Genomic DNA, 18,823 nt, shown 5'->3' with positions numbered 1-18,823 from the left:
ATGGAGGAGGCTGGATGTTTTTAACATCATGTGTGCAATCTATGAAGGTTGCACACTTGATGTTAAATTAATTTTTTAAAGCCTGATGTTCCAAAATATTTACTGCTTAGTGACCCTTTGTGTCACGGTCACACTGACTTTCGTATTGGCGTTGCACACCAGTTTCTTGCTCTTGCTGTGAGCAAGAAACAGGTCATATCTCTAAGGAAGAAGAAAATTGCCAAGACTCTTTGGGTGCCAAAGAAGACAGGCACTTAATGGACAAGGAGGACCCTGGCGTTTTGTGCAACCATTGGATCGTGGGATGAGTCTTTGAGCACTCTGGATGACCCAAAGGCAGACGGTCAGGAGTTCTGGAACATCAGATGGTTTAAAGGTAGGCAGATATATTCTTTAAACCATATTTAAGCCCATTGCTTTTCCTTTGCATCAACAATGTGGTCCAGAAATGGAAGACATGTGTCATTTATTCTTTACTGGATCACAACATTTGACCTGATGCCAGGGAAACAAAGGGCTATCGTTTATTTTTGTTTTTCGATTGTCGCTTTTTTTGAACCATCAGGCGGACTTTGGAGAGGATACGGACAGCTGTAAGGGGACGGAGGAGGCTGGATGTTTTTATCATCATGTGTGCAATCTATAAAGGTTGCATATATGATGTTAAATTAATTTTTTAAAGCCTGATGGTCCAAAATATCTACTGCTTAGTGACCCTTTGTGTCAAGGTCACAGAGACTTTTCGTATTGGCGTTGCACACCAGTTTCTTGCTCTTGCTGTGAGCAAGAAACAGGTCATATCTCTAAGGAAGAAGAAAATTGCCAAGACTCTTTGGGTGCCAAAGAAGACAGGCACTTAATGGACAAGGAGGACCCTGGCGTTTTGTGCAACCATTGGATCGTGGGATGAGTCTTTGAGCGCTCTGGATGACCCAAAAGCAGACGGTCAGGAGTTCTGGAACATCAGATGGTTTAAAGGTAGGCAGATATATTCTTTAAACCATATTTAAACCCATTGCTTTTTCTTTGCATCATCAATGTGGTCCAGAAATGGAAGACATGTGTCATTTATTCTTTACTGGATCACAACATTTGACCTGATGCCAGGGAAACAAAGGGCTATCGTTTATTTTTGTTTTTCGATTGTCGCTTTTTTTGAACCATCAGGCGAACTTTGGAGAGGATACGGCCAGCTGTAAGGGGACGGAGGAGGCTGGATGTTTTTAACATCATGTGTGCAATCTATGAAGGTTGCACACTTGATGTTAAATTATTTTTTTAAAGCCTGATGGTCCAAAATATCTACTGCTTAGTGACCCTTTGAGTCGCGGTCACACTGACTTTCGTATTGGCGTTGCACACCAGTTTCTTGCTCTTGCTTTGAGCAAGAAACAGGTCATATCTCTTAGGAAGAAGAAAATTGCCAAGACTCTTTGGGTGCCAAAGAAGACAGGCACTTAATGGACAAGGAGGACCCTGGCGTTTTTTGCAACCATTGGATCATGGGATGAGTCTTTGAGCGCTCTGGATGACCCAAAGGCAGATGGTCAGGAGTTCTGGAACATCAGATGGTTTAAAGGTAGGCAGATATATTCTTTAAACAATATTTATGCCCATTGCTTTTTTCTCTTGCATCATCAATGTGATCCAGAAATGGAAGACATGTGTCATTTATTCTTTACTGGATCACAACATTTGACCTGATGCCAGGGAAACAAAGGGCTATCGTTTATTTTTGTTTTTCGATTGTCGCTTTTTTTGAACCATCAGGCGGACTTTGGAGAGGATACGGACAGCTGTAAGGGGACGGAGGAGGCTGGATGTTTTTAACATCATGTGTGCAATCTAAAAAGTTTGCATATATGATGTTAAATTAATTTTTTAAAGCCTGATGGTCCAAAATATCTACTGCTTAGTGACCCTTTGTGTCAAGGTCACAGAGACTTTTCGTATTGGCGTTGCACACCAGTTTCTTGCTCTTGCTGTGAGCAAGAAACAGGTCATATCTCTAAGGAAGAAGAAAATTGCCAAGACTCTTTGGGTGCCAAAAAAGACAGGCACTTAATGGACAAGGAGGACCCTGGAGTTTTGTGCAACCATTGGATCGTGGGATGAGTCTTTGAGCGCTCTGGATGACCCAAAGGCAGACGGTCAGGAGTTCTGGAACATCAGATGGTTTAAAGGTAGGCAGATATATTCTTTAAACCATATTTAAGCCCATTGCTTTTCATTTGCATCATCAATGTGATCCAGAAATGGAAGACATGTGTCATTTATTCTTTACTGGATTACAACATTTGACCTGATGCCAGGGAAACAAAGGGCTATCATCTATTTTCGTTTTTCGATTGTCGTTTTTTTTGAACCATCAGGCGGACTTTGGAGAGGATATGGCCAGCTGTAAGGGGACGGAGGAGGCTGGATGTTTTTAACATCATGTGTGCAATCTATGAAGGTTGCACACTTGATGTTAAATTATTTTTTTAAAGCCTGATGGTCCAAAATATCTACTGCTTAGTGACCCTTTGTGTTGCGGTCACACAGACTTTCGTATTGGCGTTGCACACCAGTTTCTTGCTCTTGCTGTGAGCAAGAAACAGGTCATATCTCTAAGGAAGAAGAAAATTGCCAAGACTCTTTGGGTGCCAAAGAAGACAGGCACTTAATGGACAAGGAGGACCCTGGCGTTTTGTGCAACCATTGGATCATGGGATGAGTCTTTGAGCGCTCTGGATGACCCAAAGGCAGACGGTCAGGAGTTCTGGAACATCAGATGGTTTAAAGGTAGGCAGATATATTCTTTAATCCATATTTAAGCCCATAGCTTTTCCCTTGCATCATCAATGTGGTCCAGAAATGGAAGACATGTGTCATTTATTCTTTACTGGATCACAACATTTGACCTGATGCCAGGGAAACAAAGGGCTATCGTTTATTTTTGTTTTTCGATTGTCGCTTTTTTTGAACCATCAGGAGGACTTTGGAGAGGATACGGCCAGCTGTAAGGGGACGGAGGAGGCTGGATGTTTTTAACATCATGTGTGCAATCTATAAAGGTTGCACATATGATGTTAAATTAATTTTTTAAAGCCTGATGGTCCAAAATATCTACTGCTTAGTGACACCTTGTGTTGCGGTCACACAGACTTTTCGTATTGGCGTTGCACACCAGTTTCTTGCTCTTGCTGTGAGCAAGAAACAGGTCATATCTCTAAGGAAGAAGAAAATTGCCAAGACTCTTTGGGTGCCAAAGAAGACAGGCACTTAATGGACAAGGAGGACCCTGGCGTTTTGTGCAACCATTGGATCGTGGGATGAGTCTTTGAGCGCTCTGGATGACCCAAAAGCAGACGGTCAGGAGTTCTGGAACATCAGATGGTTTAAAGGTAGGCAGATATATTCTTTAAACCATATTTAAACCCATTGCTTTTTCTTTGCATCATCAAAGTGGTCCAGAAATGGAAGACGCGTCATTTATTCTTTACTGGATCACAACATTTGACCTGATGCCAGAGAAACAAAGGGCTAACGTTTATTTTTGTTTTTCGATTATCGCTTTTTTTGAACCATCAGGCGAACTTTGGAGAGGATACGGCCAGCTGTAAGGGGACGGAGGAGGCTGGATGTTTTTAACATCATGTGTGCAATCTATGAAGGTTGCACACATGATGTAAAATACATTTTTTAAAGCCTGATGGTCCAAAATATCTACTGCTTGTGACCCTTTGTGTCACGGTCACAGAGACTTTTCGTATTGGCTTTGCACACCAGTTTCTTGCTCTTGCTTTGAGCAAGAAACAGGTCATATCTCTTAGGAAGAAGAAAATTGCCAAGACTCTTTGGGTGCCAAAGAAGACAGGCACTTAATGGACAAGGAGGACCCTGGCGTTTTGTGCAACCATTGGATCGTGGGATGAGTCTTTGAGCGCTCTGGATGACCCAAAGGCAGACGGTCAGGAGTTCTGGAACATCAGATGGTTTAAAGGTAGGCAGATATATTCTTTAAACCATATTTAAGCCCATTGCTTTTCCTTTGCATCATCAATGTGGTCCAGAAATGGAAGACATGTGTCATTTATTCCTTACTGGATCACAACATTTGACCTGATGCCAGGGAAACAAAGGGCTATCGTTTATTTTTGTTTTTCGATTGTCGCTTTTTTTGAACTATCAGACGAACTTTGGAGAGGATATGGCCAGCTGTAAGGGGATGGAGGAGGCTGGATGTTTTTAACATCATGTGTGCAATCTATGAAGGTTGCACACATGATGTTAAATAAATTTTTTAAAGCCTGATGGTCCAAAATATCTACTGCTTGTGACCCTTTGTGTCACGGTCACACTGACTTTCGTATTGGCGTTGCACACCAGTTTCTTGCTCTTGCCCGGAGCAAGAAACAGGTCATATCTCTAAGGAAGAAGAAATTTGCCAAGACTCTTTGGGTGCCAAAGAAGACAGGCACTTAATGGACAAGGAGGACCCTGGCGTTTTGTGCAACCATTGGATCATGGGATGAGTTTTTGAGCGCTCTGGATGACCCAAAGGCAGACGGTCAGAAGTTCTGGAAAATCAGATGGTTTAAAGTTAGGCAGATATATTCTTTAAACCATATTCAAGCCCAATGCTTTTCCTTGGCATCATCAATGTGGTCCAGAAATGGAAGACATGTGTCATTTATTCTTTACTGGATCACAACATTTGACCTGATGCCAGGGAAACAAAGGGCTATCATTTATTTTCATTTTTTCGATTGTCGTTTTTTTTGAACCATCAGGCAGACTTTGGAGAGGATACGGCCAGCTGTAAGGGGACGGAGGAGGCTGGATGTTTTTAACATCATGTGTGCAATCTATGAAGGTTGCACACTTGATGTTAAATTATTTTTTTAAAGCCTGATGGTCCAAAATATCTACTGCTTAGTGACCCTTTGAGTCGCGGTCACACTGACTTTCGTATTGGCGTTGCACACCAGTTTCTTGCTCTTGCTGTGAGCAAGAAACAGGTCATATCTCTAAGAAAGAAGAAAATTGCCAAGACTCTTTGGGTGCCAAAGAAGACAGGCACTTAATGGACAAGGAGGACCCTGGCGTTTTGTGCAACCATTGGATCGTGGGATGAGTCTTTGAGCGCTCTGGATGACCCAAAAGCAGACGGTCAGGAGTTCTGGAACATCAAATGGTTTAAAGGTAGGCAGATATATTCTTTAATCCATATTTAAGCCCATTGCTTTTCCTTTGCATCATCAATGTGGTCCAGAAATGGAAGACATGTGTCATTTATTCTTTACTGGATCACAACATTTGACCTGATGCCAGGGAAACAAAGGGCTATCATTTATTTTTGTTTTTCGATTGTCGTTTTTTTTGAGCCATCAGGCGGACTTTGGAGAGGATACGGCCAGCTGTATGGGGACGGAGGAGGCTGGATGTTTTTAACATCATGTGTGCAATCTATGAAGGTTGCACACTTGATGTTAAATTATTTTTTTAAAGCCTGATGGTCCAAAATATTTACTGCTTAGTGACCCTTTGTGTCATGGTCACACTGACATTCGTATTAGCGTTGCACACCAGTTTCTTGCTCTTGCTGTGAGCAAGAAACAGGTCATATCTCTAAGGAAGAAGAAAATTGCCAAGAATCTTTGGGTGCCAAAGAAGACAGGAACTTAATGGACAAGGAGGACCCTGGCATTTTGTGCAACCATTGGATCGTGGGATGAGTCTTTGAGCGCTCTGGATGACCCAAAGGCAGACGGTCAGGAGTTCTGCAACATCAGATGGTTTAAAGGTAGGCAGATATATACTTTAATCCATATTTAAGCCCATTGCTTTTCCCTTGCATCATCAATGTGGTCCAGAAATGGAAGACATGTGTCATTTATTCTTTACTGGATCACAACATTTGACCTGATGCCAGGGAAACAAAGAGCTATCATTTATTTTCGTTTTTCGATTGTCGTTTTCTTTGAACCATCAGGCGAACTTTGCAGAGGATACGGCCAGCTGTTAGGGGATGGAGGAGGCTGGATGTTTTTAACATCATGTGTGCAATCTATGAAGGTTGCACACTTGATGTTAAATTATTTTTTTAAAGCCTGATAGTCCAAAATATCTACTGCTTAGTGACCCTTTATGTCGCGGTCACACAGACTTTGGTATTGGCGTTGCACACCAGTTTCTTGCTCTTGCTGTGAGCAAGAAACAGGTCATATCTCTAAGGAAGAAGAAAATTGCCAAGAATCTTTGGGTGCCAAAGAAGACAGGCACTTAATGGACAAGGAGGACCCTGGCGTTTTGTGCAACCATTGGATCGTAGGATGAGTCTTTGAGCGCTCTGGATGACCCAAAGGCAGAAGGTCAGGAGTTCTGGAACATCAGATGGTTTAAAGGTAGGCAGATATATTCTTTAAACCATATTTAAGCCCATTGCTTTTCCTTTGCATCATCAATGTGGTCCAGAAATGGAAGACATGTGTCATTTATTCTTTACTGGATCACAACATTTGACCTGATGCCAGGGAAACAAAGGGCTATCATTTATTTTCGTTTTTCGATTGTCGTTTTTTTTTGAACCATCAGGCGGACTTTGGAGAGGATACGGCCAGCTGTTAGGGGACGGAGGAGGCTGGATGTTTTTAACATCATGTGTGCAATCTATGAAGGTTGCACACTTGATGTAAAATTATTTTTTTAAAGCCTGATGGTACAAAATATCAACTGCTTAGTGACCCTTTGTGTCACGGTCACACAGACTTTCGTATTGGCGTTGCACACCAGTTACTTTCTCTTGCTGTGAGCAAGAAACAGGTCATATCTCTAAGGAAGAAGAAAATTGCCAAGACTCTTTGGGTGCCAAAGAAGACAGGCACGAAATGGACAAGGAGGACCCTGGCATTTTGTGCAACCATTGGATCGTGGGATGAGTCTTTGAGCGCTCTGGATGACCCAAAGGCAGACGGTCAGGAGTTCTGGAACATCAGTTGGTTTAAAGGTAGGCAGATATATTCTTTAATCCATATTTAAGCCCATTGCTTTTCCCTTGCATCATCAATGTGGTCCAGAAATGGAAGACATGTGTCATTTATTCTTTACTGGATCACAACATTGGACCTGATGCCAGGGAAACAAAGGGCTATTGTTTATTTTTGTTTTTCGATTGTTGTTTTCTTTGAACCATCAGGCGGACTTTGGAGAGGATACGGCCAGCTGTAAGGGGATGGAGGAGGCTGGATGTTTTTAACATCATGTGTGCAATCTATGCAGGTTGCACACTTGATGTTAAATTGTTTTTTAAAGCCTGATGGTCCAAAAGATCTACCGCATGTGACCCTTTGTGTCATGGTCACACTGACATTCGTATTAGCGTTGCACACCAGTTTCTTGCTCTTGCTGTGAGCAAGAAACAGGTCATTTATCTAAGGAAGAAGAAAATTGCCAAGAATCTTTGGGTGCCAAAGAAGACAGGAACTTAATGGACAAGGAGGACCCTGGCGTTTTGTGCAACCATTGGATCATGAGATGAGTCTTTGAGCGCTCTGGATGACCCAAAGGCAGACGGTCAGGAGTTCTGGAACATCAGAAGGTTTAAAGGTAGGCAGATATATTCTTTAAACCATATTTAAACCCATTGCTTTTCCTTTGCATCATCAATGTGGTCCAGAAATGAAAGACAAGTGTCATTTATTCTTTACTGGATCACAACATTTGACCTGATGCCAGGGAAACAAAGGGCTATCGTTTATTTTTGTTTTTCGATTGTCGCTTTTTTTGAACCATCAGGCGAACTTTGGAGAGGATACGGCCAGCTGTAAGGGGACGGAGGAGGCTGGATGTTTTTAACATCATGTGTGCAATCTATGAAGGTTACACACTTGATGTTAAATTATTTTTTTAAAGCCTGATGGTCCAAAATATCTACTGCTTAGTGACCCTTTGAGTCGCGGTCACACTGACTTTCGTATTGGCGTTGCACACCAGTTTCTTGCTCTTGCTGTGAGCAAGAAACAGGTCATATCTCTAAGAAAGAAGAAAATTGCCAAGACTCTTTGGGTGCCAAAGAAGACAGGCACTTAATGGACAAGGAGGACCCTGGCGTTTTGTGCAACCATTGGATCGTGGGATGAGTCTTTGAGCGCTCTGGATGACCCAAAAGCAGACGGTCAGGAGTTCTGGAACATCAAATGGTTTAAAGGTAGGCAGATATAGTCTTTAATCCATATTTAAGCCCATTGCTTTTCCTTTGCATCATCAATGTGGTCCAGAAATGGAAGACATGTGTCATTTATTCTTTACTGGATCACAACATTTGACCTGATGCCAGGGAAACAAAGGGCTATAGTTTATTTTTGTTTTTCGATTGTCGCTTTTTTTGAACCATCAGGCGAACTTTGGAGAGGATACGGCCAGCTGTAAGGGGACGGAGGAGGCTGGATGTTTTTAACATCATGTGTGCAATCAATGAAGTTTGCACACTTGATGTTAAATTATTTTTTAAAGCCTGATGGTCCAAAATATCTACTGCTTAGTGACCCTTTGTGTCACGGTCACAGAGACTTTTCGTATTGGCGTTGCACACCAGTTTCTTGCTCTTGCTGTGAGCAACAAACAGGTCATATCTCTAAGGAAGAAGAAAATTGCCAAGACTCTTTGGGTGCCAAAGAAGACAGGCACTTAATGGACAAGGAGGACCCTGGCGTTTTGTGCAACCATTGGATCGTGGGATGAGTCTTTGAGCGCTCTGGATGACCCAAAAGCAGACGGTCAGGAGTTCTGGAACATCAAATAGTTTAAAGGTAGGCAGATATATTCTTTAATCCATATTTAAGCCCATTGATTTTCCTTTGCATCATCAATGTGGTCCAGAAATGGAAGACATGTGTCATTTATTCTTTACTGGATCACAATATTTGACCTAAAGCCAGGGAAACAAAAGGCTATCATTTATTTTCGTTCTTCGATTGTCGCTTTTTTTGAACCATCAGGCGAACTTTGGAGAGGATACGGCCAGCTGTAAGGGGACGGAGGAGGCTGGATGTTTTTAACATCATGTGTGCAATCTATGAAGGTTGCACAATTGATGTTAAATTATTTTTTTAAAGCCTGATGGTCCAAAATATTTACTGCTTAGTGACCCTTTGTGTCATGGTCTCACTGACATTCGTATTAGCGTTGCACACCAGTTTCTTGCTCTTGCTGTGAGCAAGAAACAGGTCATATCTCTAAGGAAGAAGAAAATTGCCAAGACTCTTTGGGTGCCAAAGAAGACAGGCACTTAATGGACAAGGAGGACCCTGGCGTTTTGTGCAACCATTGGATCATGGGATGAGTCTTTGAGCGCTCTAGATAACCCAAAGGCAGACGGTCAGGAGTTCTGGAACATCAGATGGTTTAAAGGTAGGCAGATAAATTCTTTAAACAATATTTATGCCCATTGCTTTTTTCTCTTGCATCATCAATGTGATCCAGAAATGGAAGACGCGTCATTTATTCTTTACTGGATCACAACATTTGACCTGATGCCAGGGAAACAAAGGGCTAACGTTTATTTTTGTTTTTCAATTATCGCTTTTTTTGAACCATCAGGCGGACTTTGGAGAGGATACGGCCAGCTGTAAGGGGACGGAGGAGGCTGGATGTTTTTAACATCATGTGTGCAATCTATAAAGGTTGCATATATGATGTTAAATTAATTTTTTAAAGCCTGATGGTCCAAAATATCTACTGCTTAGTGACTCGTTGTGTCACGGTCACAGAGACTTTTCGTATTGGCGTTGCACACCAGTTTCTTGCTCTTGCTGTGAGCAAGAAACAGGTCATATCTCTTAGGAAGAAGAAAATTGCCAAGACTCTTTGGGTGCCAAAGAAGACAGGCACTTAATGGACAAGGAGGACCCTGGCGTTTTGTGCAACCATTGGATCGTGGGATGAGTCTTTGAGTGCTCTGGATGACCCAAAAGCAGACGGTCAGGAGTTCTGGAACATCAGATGGTTTAAAGGTAGGCAGATATATTCTTTAAACCATATTTAAACCCATTGCTTTTTCTTTGCATCATCAATGTGGTCCAGAAATGGAAGACATGTGTCATTTATTCTTTACTGGATCACAATATTTTACCTGATGCCAGGGAAACAAAGGGCTATCATTTATTTTCATTTTTTCGATTGTCGTTTTTTTTGAACCATCAGGCGGACTTTGGAGAGGATACGGCCAGCTGTAAGGGGACGGAGGAGGCTGGATGTTTTTAACATCATGTGTGCAATCTATGAAGGTTGCACACATGATGTTAAATAAATTTTTTAAAGCCTGATGGTCCAAAATATCTACTCCTTAAGACCCTTTGTGTCATGGTCACAGAGACTTTTCGTATTGGCGTTGCACACCAGTTTCTTGCTCTTGCTGTGAGCAAGAAACAGGTCATATCTCTTAGGAAGAAGAAAATTGCCAAGACTCTTTGGGTGCCAAAGAAGACAGGCACTTAATGGACAAGGAGGACACTGGCGTTTTGTGCAACCATTGGATCGTGGGATGAGTCTTTGAGCGCTCTGGATGACCCAAAGGCAGACGGTCAGGAGTTCTGGAACATCAGAAGGTTTAAAGGTAGGCAGATATATTCTTTAAACCATATTTAAACCCATTACTTTTCCTTTGCATCATCAATGTGGTCCAGAAATGAAAGACATGTGTCATTTATTCTTTACTGGATCACAACATTTGACCTGATGCCAGGGAAACAAAGGGCTATCATTTATTTTTGTTTTTCGATTGTCGCTTTTTTTGAACCATCAGGCGAACTTTGGAGAGGATACGGCCAGCTGTAAGGGGACGGAGGAGGCTGGATGTTTTTAACATCATGTGTGCAATCTATGAAGGTTGCACACTTGATGTTAAATTATTTTTTTAAAGCCTGATGGTCCAAAATATCTACTGCTTAGTGACCCTTTGAGTCGCGGTCACACTGACTTTCGTATTGGCGTTGCACACCAGTTTCTTGCTCTTGCTGTGAGCAAGAAACAGGTCATATCTCTAAGAAAGAAGAAAATTGCCAAGACTCTTTGGGTGCCAAAGAAGACAGGCACTTAATGGACAAGGAGGACCCTGGCATTTTGTGCAACCATTGGATCGTGGGATGAGTCTTTGAGCACTCTGGATGACCCAAAGGCAGACGGTCAGGAGTTCTTGAACATCAGATGGTTTAAAGGTAGGCAGATATATACTTTAATTCATATTTAAGCCCATTGCTTTTCCTTTGCATCATCAATGTGGTTCAGAAATGGAAGACATGTGTCATTTATTCTTTACTGGATCACAACATTTGACCTGATGCCAGGGAAACAAAGGGCTATCATTTATTTTCGTTTTTCGATTGTCGTTTTTTTTTTGAACCATCAGGCGGACTTTGGATAGAATACGGCCAGCTGTAAGGGGATGGAGGAGGCTGGATGTTTTTAACATCATGTGTGCAATCAATGAAGGTTGCACACTTGATGTTAAATTATTTTTTTAAAGCCTGATGGTCCAAAATATTTACTGCTTAGTGACCCTTTGTGTCATGGTCACACTGACATTCGTATTGGCGTGGACACCAGTTTCTTGCTCTTGCTGTGAGCAAGAAACAGGTCATATCTCTTAGGAAGAAGAAAATTGCCAAGACTCTTTGGGTGCCAAAGAAGACAGGCACTTAATGGACAAGGAGGACCCTGGCGTTTTGTGAAACCATTGGATCGTGGGATGAGTCTTTGAGCGCTCTGGATGACCCAAAGGCAGACGGTCAGGAGTTCTGGAACATCAGATGTTTTACAGGTATGCAGATATATTCTTTAAAACATATTTAAGCCCAATGCTTTTCCTTTGCATCATCAATGTGATCCAGAAATGGAAGACATGTGTCATTTATTCTTTACTGGATCACAACATTTGACCTGATGCCAGGGAAACAAAGGGCTATCGTTTATTTTTGTTTTTCGATTGTAGCTTTTTTTGAACCATCAGGCGGACTTTGGAGAGGATACGGCCAGCTGTTAGGGGATGGAGGAGGCTGGATGTTTTTAACATCATGTGTGCAATCTATGAAGGTTGCACACTTGATGTTAAATTATTTTTTTAAAGCCTGATAGTCCAAAATATCTACTGCTTAGTGACCCTTTATGTCGCGGTCACACAGACTTTGGTATTGGCGTTGCACACCAGTTTCTTGCTCTTGCTGTGAGCAAGAAACAGGTCATATCTCTAAGGAAGAAGAAAATTGCCAAGAATCTTTGGGTGCCAAAGAAGACAGGCACTTAATGGACAAGGAGGACCCTGGCGTTTTGTGCAACCATTGGATCGTAGGATGAGTCTTTGAGCGCTCTGGATGACCCAAAGGCAGAAGGTCAGGAGTTCTGGAACATCAGATGGTTTAAAGGTAGGCAGATATATTCTTTAAACCATATTTAAGCCCATTGCTTTTCCTTTGCATCATCAATGTGGTCCAGAAATGGAAGACATGTGTCATTTATTCTTTACTGGATCACAACATTTGACCTGATGCCAGGGAAACAAAGGGCTATAGTTTATTTTTGTTTTTCGATTGTCGCTTTTTTTGAACCATCAGGCGGACTTTGGAGAGGATACGGCCAGCTGTAAGGGGACGGTGGAGGCTGGATGTTTTTAACATCATGTGTGCAATCTATGAAGGTTGCACACTTGATGTTAAATTATTTTTGTAAAGCCTGATGGAACAAAATATCTACTGCTTAGTGACGCTTTGTGTCGCGGTCACACAGACTTTCGTATTGGCGTTGCACACCAGTTTCTTGCTCTTGCTGTGAGCAAGAAACAGGTCATATCCCTAAGGGAGAAGAAAATTGCCAAGACTCTTTGGGTGCCAAAGAAGACAGGCACGAAATGGACAAGGAGGACCCTGGCATTTTGTGCAACCATTGGATTGTGGGATGAGTCTTTGAGCGCTCTGGATGACCCAAAGGCAAACAGTCAGAAGTTCTGGAACATCAGATGGTTTAAAGGTAGGCAGATATATTCTTTAATCCATTTTTAAGCCCATAGCTTTTCCCTTGCATCATCAATGTGGTACAGAAATGGAAGACATGTGTCATTTATTCTTTACTGGATCACAACATTTGACCTGATGCCAGGGAAACAAAGGGCTATCGTTAATTTTGTTTTTGGATTGTCGCTTTTTTTGAACCATCAGGCGAACTTTGGAGAGGATACGGCCAGCTGTAAGGGGACGGAGGAGGCTGGATGTTTTTAACATCATGTGTGCAATCTATGAAGGTTGCACACTTGATGTTAAATTATCTTTTTAAAGCCTGATGGTCCAAAATATCTACTGCTTAGTGACCCTTTGTGTCGCGGTCACACAGACTTTCGTATTGGCCTTGCACACCAGTTTCTTGCTCTTGCTGTGAGCAAGAAACAGGTCATATCTCTTAGGAAGAAGAAAAGTGCCAAGACTCTTTGGGTGCCAAAGAAGACAGGCACTTAATGGACAAGGAGGACCCTGGCGTTTTGTGCAACCATTGGATCGTGGGATGAGTCTTTGAGCACTCTGGATGACCCAAAGGCAGACGGTCAGGAGTTCTGGAACATCAGATGGTTTAAAGGTAGGCAGATATATTATTTAAACCATATTTAAGCCCATTGCTTTTCCTTTGTATCATCAATGTGGTCCAGAAATGGAAGACATGTGTCATTTATTCTTTACTGGATCACAACATTTGACCTGATGCCAGGGAAACAAAGGGCTATCATTTATTTTCATTTTTCGATTGTCGTTTTTTTTTTGAACCATCAGGCGGACTTTGGAGAGGATACGGCCAGCTGTAAGGGGACGGAGGAGGCTGGATGTTTTTAACATCATGTGTGCAATCTATGAAGGTTGCACACATGATGTTAAATACATTTTTTATAGCCTGATGGTCCAAAATATCTACTGCTTGTGACCCTTTGTGTCACGGTCACAGAGACTTTTCGTATTGGCGTTGCACACCAGTTTCTTGCTCTTGCTGTGAGCAAGAAACAGGTCATATCTCTTAGGAAGAAGAAAATTGCCAAGACTCTTTGGGTGCCAAAGAAGACAGGCACTTAATGGACAAGGAGGACCCTGGCGTTTTGTGCAACCATTGGATCATGGGATGAGTCTTTGAGCGCTCTGGATGACCCAAAGGCAGATGGTCAGGAGTTCTGGAACATCAGATGGTTTAAAGGTAGGCAGATATATTCTTTAAACAATATTTATGCCCATTGCTTTTTTCTCTTGCATCATCAATGTGATCCAGAAATGGAAGACATGTGTCATTTATTCTTTACTGGATCACAACATTTGACCTGATGCCAGGGAAACAAAGGGCTATCGTTTATTTTTGTTTTTCGATTGTCGCTTTTTTTGAACCATCAGGCGGACTTTGGAGAGGATACGGACAGCTGTAAGGGGACGGAGGAGGCTGGATGTTTTTAACATCATGTGTGCAATCTATGAAGGTTGCACACTTGATGTTAAATTATTTTTTTAAAGCCTGATGGTCCAAAATATCTACTGCTTAGTGACCCTTTGAGTCGCGGTCACACTGACTTTCGTATTGGCGTTGCACACCAGTTTCTTGCTCTTGCTGTGAGCAAGAAACAGGTCATATCTCTAAGGAAGAAGAAAATTGCCAAGACTCTTTGGGTGCCAAAGAAGACAGGCACTTAATGGACAAGGAGGACCCTGGCGTTTTGTGCAACCATTGGATCATGGGATGAGTCTTTGAGCGCTCTGGATAACCCAAAGGCAGATGGTCAGGAGTTCTGGAACATCAGATGGTTTAAAGGTAGGCAGATAAATTCTTTAAACAATATTTATGCCCATTGCTTTTTTCTCTTGCATCATCAATGTGATCCAGAAATGGAAGACGCGTCATTTATTCTTTACTGGATCACAACATTTGACCTGATGCCAGGGAAACAAAGGGCTAACGTTTATTTTTGTTTTTCGATTATCGCTTTTTTTGAACCATCAGGCAGACTTTGGAGAGGATACGGCCAGCTGTAAGGGGACGGAGGAGGCTGGATGTTTTTAACATCATGTGTGCAATCTATAAAGGTTGCATATATGATGTTAAATTAATTTTTTAAAGCCTGATGGTCCAAAATATCTACTGCTTAGTGACGCTTTGTGTCGCGGTCACAGAGACTTTTCGTATTGGCGTTGCACACCAGTTTCTTGCTCTTGCTGTGAGCAAGAAACAGGTCATATCTCTAAGGAAGAAGAAAATTGCCAAGACTCTTTGGGTGCCAAAGAAGACAGGCACTTAATGGACAAGGAGGACCCTGGCGTTTTGTGCAACCATTGGTACGTGGGATGAGTCTTTGAGCACTCTGGATGACCCAAAGGCAGACGGTCAGGAGTTCTGGAACATCAGATGGTTTAAAGGTAGGCAGATATATTATTTAAACCATATTTAAGCCCATTGCTTTTCCTTTGCATCATCAATGTGGTCCAGAAATGGAAGACATGTGTCATTTATTCTTTACTGGATCACAACATTTGACCTGATGCCAGGGAAACAAAGGGCTATCATTTATTTTCATTTTTCGATTGTCGTTTTTTTTTTGAACCATCAGGCGGACTTTGGAGAGGATACGGCCAGCTGTAAGGGGACGGAGGAGGCTGGATGTTTTTAACATCATGTGTGCAATCTATGAAGGTTGCACACATGATGTTAAATACATTTTTTATAGCCTGATGGTCCAAAATATCTACTGCTTGTGACCCTTTGTGTCACGGTCACAGAGACTTTTCGTATTGGCGTTGCACACCAGTTTCTTGCTCTTGCTGTGAGCAACAAACAGGTCATATCTCTAAGGAAGAAGAAAATTGCCAAGACTCTTTGGGTGCCAAAGAAGACAGGCACTTAATGGACAAGGAGGACCCTGGCGTTTTGTGCAACCATTGGATCGTGGGATGAGTCTTTGAGCGCTCTGGATGACCCAAAAGCAGACGGTCAGGAGTTCTGGAACATCAAATAGTTTAAAGGTAGGCAGATATATTCTTTAATCCATATTTAAGCCCATTGATTTTCCTTTGCATCATCAATGTGGTCCAGAAATGGAAGACATGTGTCATTTATTCTTTACTGGATCACAATATTTGACCTAAAGCCAGGGAAACAAAAGGCTATCATTTATTTTCGTTCTTCGATTGTCGCTTTTTTTGAACCATCAGGCGAACTTTGGAGAGGATACGGCCAGCTGTAAGGGGACGGAGGAGGCTGGATGTTTTTAACATCATGTGTGCAATCTATGAAGGTTGCACAATTGATGTTAAATTATTTTTTTAAAGCCTGATGGTCCAAAATATTTACTGCTTAGTGACCCTTTGTGTCATGGTCTCACTGACATTCGTATTGGCGTTGCACACCAGTTTCTTGCTCTTGCTGTGAGCAAGAAACAGGTCATATCTCTAAGGAAGAAGAAAATTGCCAAGACTCTTTGGGTGCCAAAGAAGACAGGCACTTAATGGACAAGGAGGACCCTGGCGTTTTGTGCAACCATTGGATCATGGGATGAGTCTTTGAGCGCTCTAGATAACCCAAAGGCAGACGGTCAGGAGTTCTGGAACATCAGATGGTTTAAAGGTAGGCAGATAAATTCTTTAAACAATATTTATGCCCATTGCTTTTTTCTCTTGCATCATCAATGTGATCCAGAAATGGAAGACGCGTCATTTATTCTTTACTGGATCACAACATTTGACCTGATGCCAGGGAAACAAAGGGCTAACGTTTATTTTTGTTTTTCAATTATCGCTTTTTTTGAACCATCAGGCAGACTTTGGAGAGGATACGGCCAGCTGTAAGGGGACGGAGGAGGCTGGATGTTTTTAACATCATGTGTGCAATCTATAAAGGTTGCATATATGATGTTAAATTAATTTTTTAAAGCCTGATGGTCCAAAATATCTACTGCTTAGTGACCCGTTGTGTCACGGTCACAGAGACTTTTCGTATTGGCGTTGCACACCAGTTTCTTGCTCTTGCTGTGAGCAAGAAACAGGTCATATCTCTTAGGAAGAAGAAAATTGCCAAGACTCTTTGGGTGCCAAAGAAGACAGGCACTTAATGGACAAGGAGGACCCTGGCGTTTTGTGCAACCATTGGATCGTGGGATGAGTCTTTGAGTGCTCTGGATGACCCAAAAGCAGACGGTCAGGAGTTCTGGAACATCAGATGGTTTAAAGGTAGGCAGATATATTCTTTAAACCATATCTAAGCCCAATGCTTTTCCTTGGCATCATCAATGTGGTCCAGAAATGGAAGACATGTGTCATTTATTCTTTACTGGATCACAACATTTGACCTGATGCCAGGGAAACAAAGGGCTATCATTTATTTTCATTTTTTCGATTGTCGCTTTTTTTGAACCATCAGGCGAACTTTGGAGAGGATACGGCCAGCTGTAAGGGGACGGAGGAGGCTGGATGTTTTTAACATCATGTGTGCAATCTATGAAGGTTGCACACTTGATGTTAAATTATTTTTTTAAAGCCTGATGGTCCAAAATATCTACTGCTTAGTGACCCTTTGTGTCGCGGTCACACAGACTTTCGTATTGGCGTTGCACACCAGTTTCTTGCTCTTGCTGTGAGCAAGAAACAGGTCATATCTCTAAGGAAGAAGAAATTTGCCAAGACTCTTTGGGTGCCAAAGAAGACAGGCACTTAATGGACAAGGAGGACCCTGGCGTTTTGTGCAACCATTGGATCGTGGGATGAGTCTTTGAGCGCTCTGGATGACCCAAAGGCAGACGGTCAGGAGTTCTGGAACATCAGATGGTTTAAAGGTAGGCAGATAAATTCTTTAAACAATATTTATGTCCATTGCTTTTTTTTCTTGCATCATCAATGTGATCCAGAAATGGAAGACGTGTCATTTATTCTTTACTGGATCACAACATTTGACCTGATGCCAGGGAAACAAAGGGCTATCTTTTATTTTTGTTTTTCGATTGTCGCTTTTTTGAACCATCAGACGAACTTTGGAGAGGATACGGCCAGCTGTAAGGGGACGGAGGAGGCTGGATGTTTTTAACATCATGTGTGCAATCTATGAAGGTTGCACACTTGATGTTAAATTATTTTTTTAAAGCCTGATGGTACAAAATATCTACTGCTTAGTGACGCTTTGTGTCGCGGTCACACAGACTTTCGTATTGGCGTTGCACACCAGTATCTTGCTCTTGCTGTGAGCAAGAAACAGGTCATATCCCTAAGGAAGAAGAAAATTGCCAAGACTCTTTGGGTGCCAAAGAAGACATGCACGAAATGGACAAGGAGGACCCTGGCATTTTGTGCAACCATTGGATTGTGGGATGAGTCTTTGAGCGCTCTGGATGACCCAAAGGCAGACGGTCAGGAGTTCTGGAACATCAGATGGTTTAAAGGTAGGCAGATATATTCTTTAATCCATTTTTAAGCCCATAGCTTTTCCCTTGCATCATCAATGTGGTCCAGAAATGGAAGACATGTGTCATTTATTCCTTACTGGATCACAACATTTGACCTGATGCCAGGGAAACAAAGGGCTATCGTTAATTTTGTTTTTCGATTGTCGCTTTTTTTGAACCATCAGGCGAACTTTGGAGAGGATACGGCCAGCTGTAAGGGGACGGAGGAGGCTGGATGTTTTTAACATCATGTGTGCAATCTATGAAGGTTGCACACTTGATGTTAAATTATTTTTTTAAAGCCTGATGGTCCAAAATATCTACTGCTTAGTGACGCTTTGTGTCGCGGTCACACAGACTTTCGTATTGGCGTTGCACACCAGTTTCTTGCTCTTGCTGTGA

The sequence above is a fragment of the Engystomops pustulosus genome, chromosome 2 (genome assembly GCF_040894005.1).
Source record: "Engystomops pustulosus chromosome 2, aEngPut4.maternal, whole genome shotgun sequence".
NCBI lineage: Eukaryota > Metazoa > Chordata > Amphibia > Anura > Leptodactylidae > Engystomops > Engystomops pustulosus.
This window is presented reverse-complemented; position numbering follows the sequence as displayed.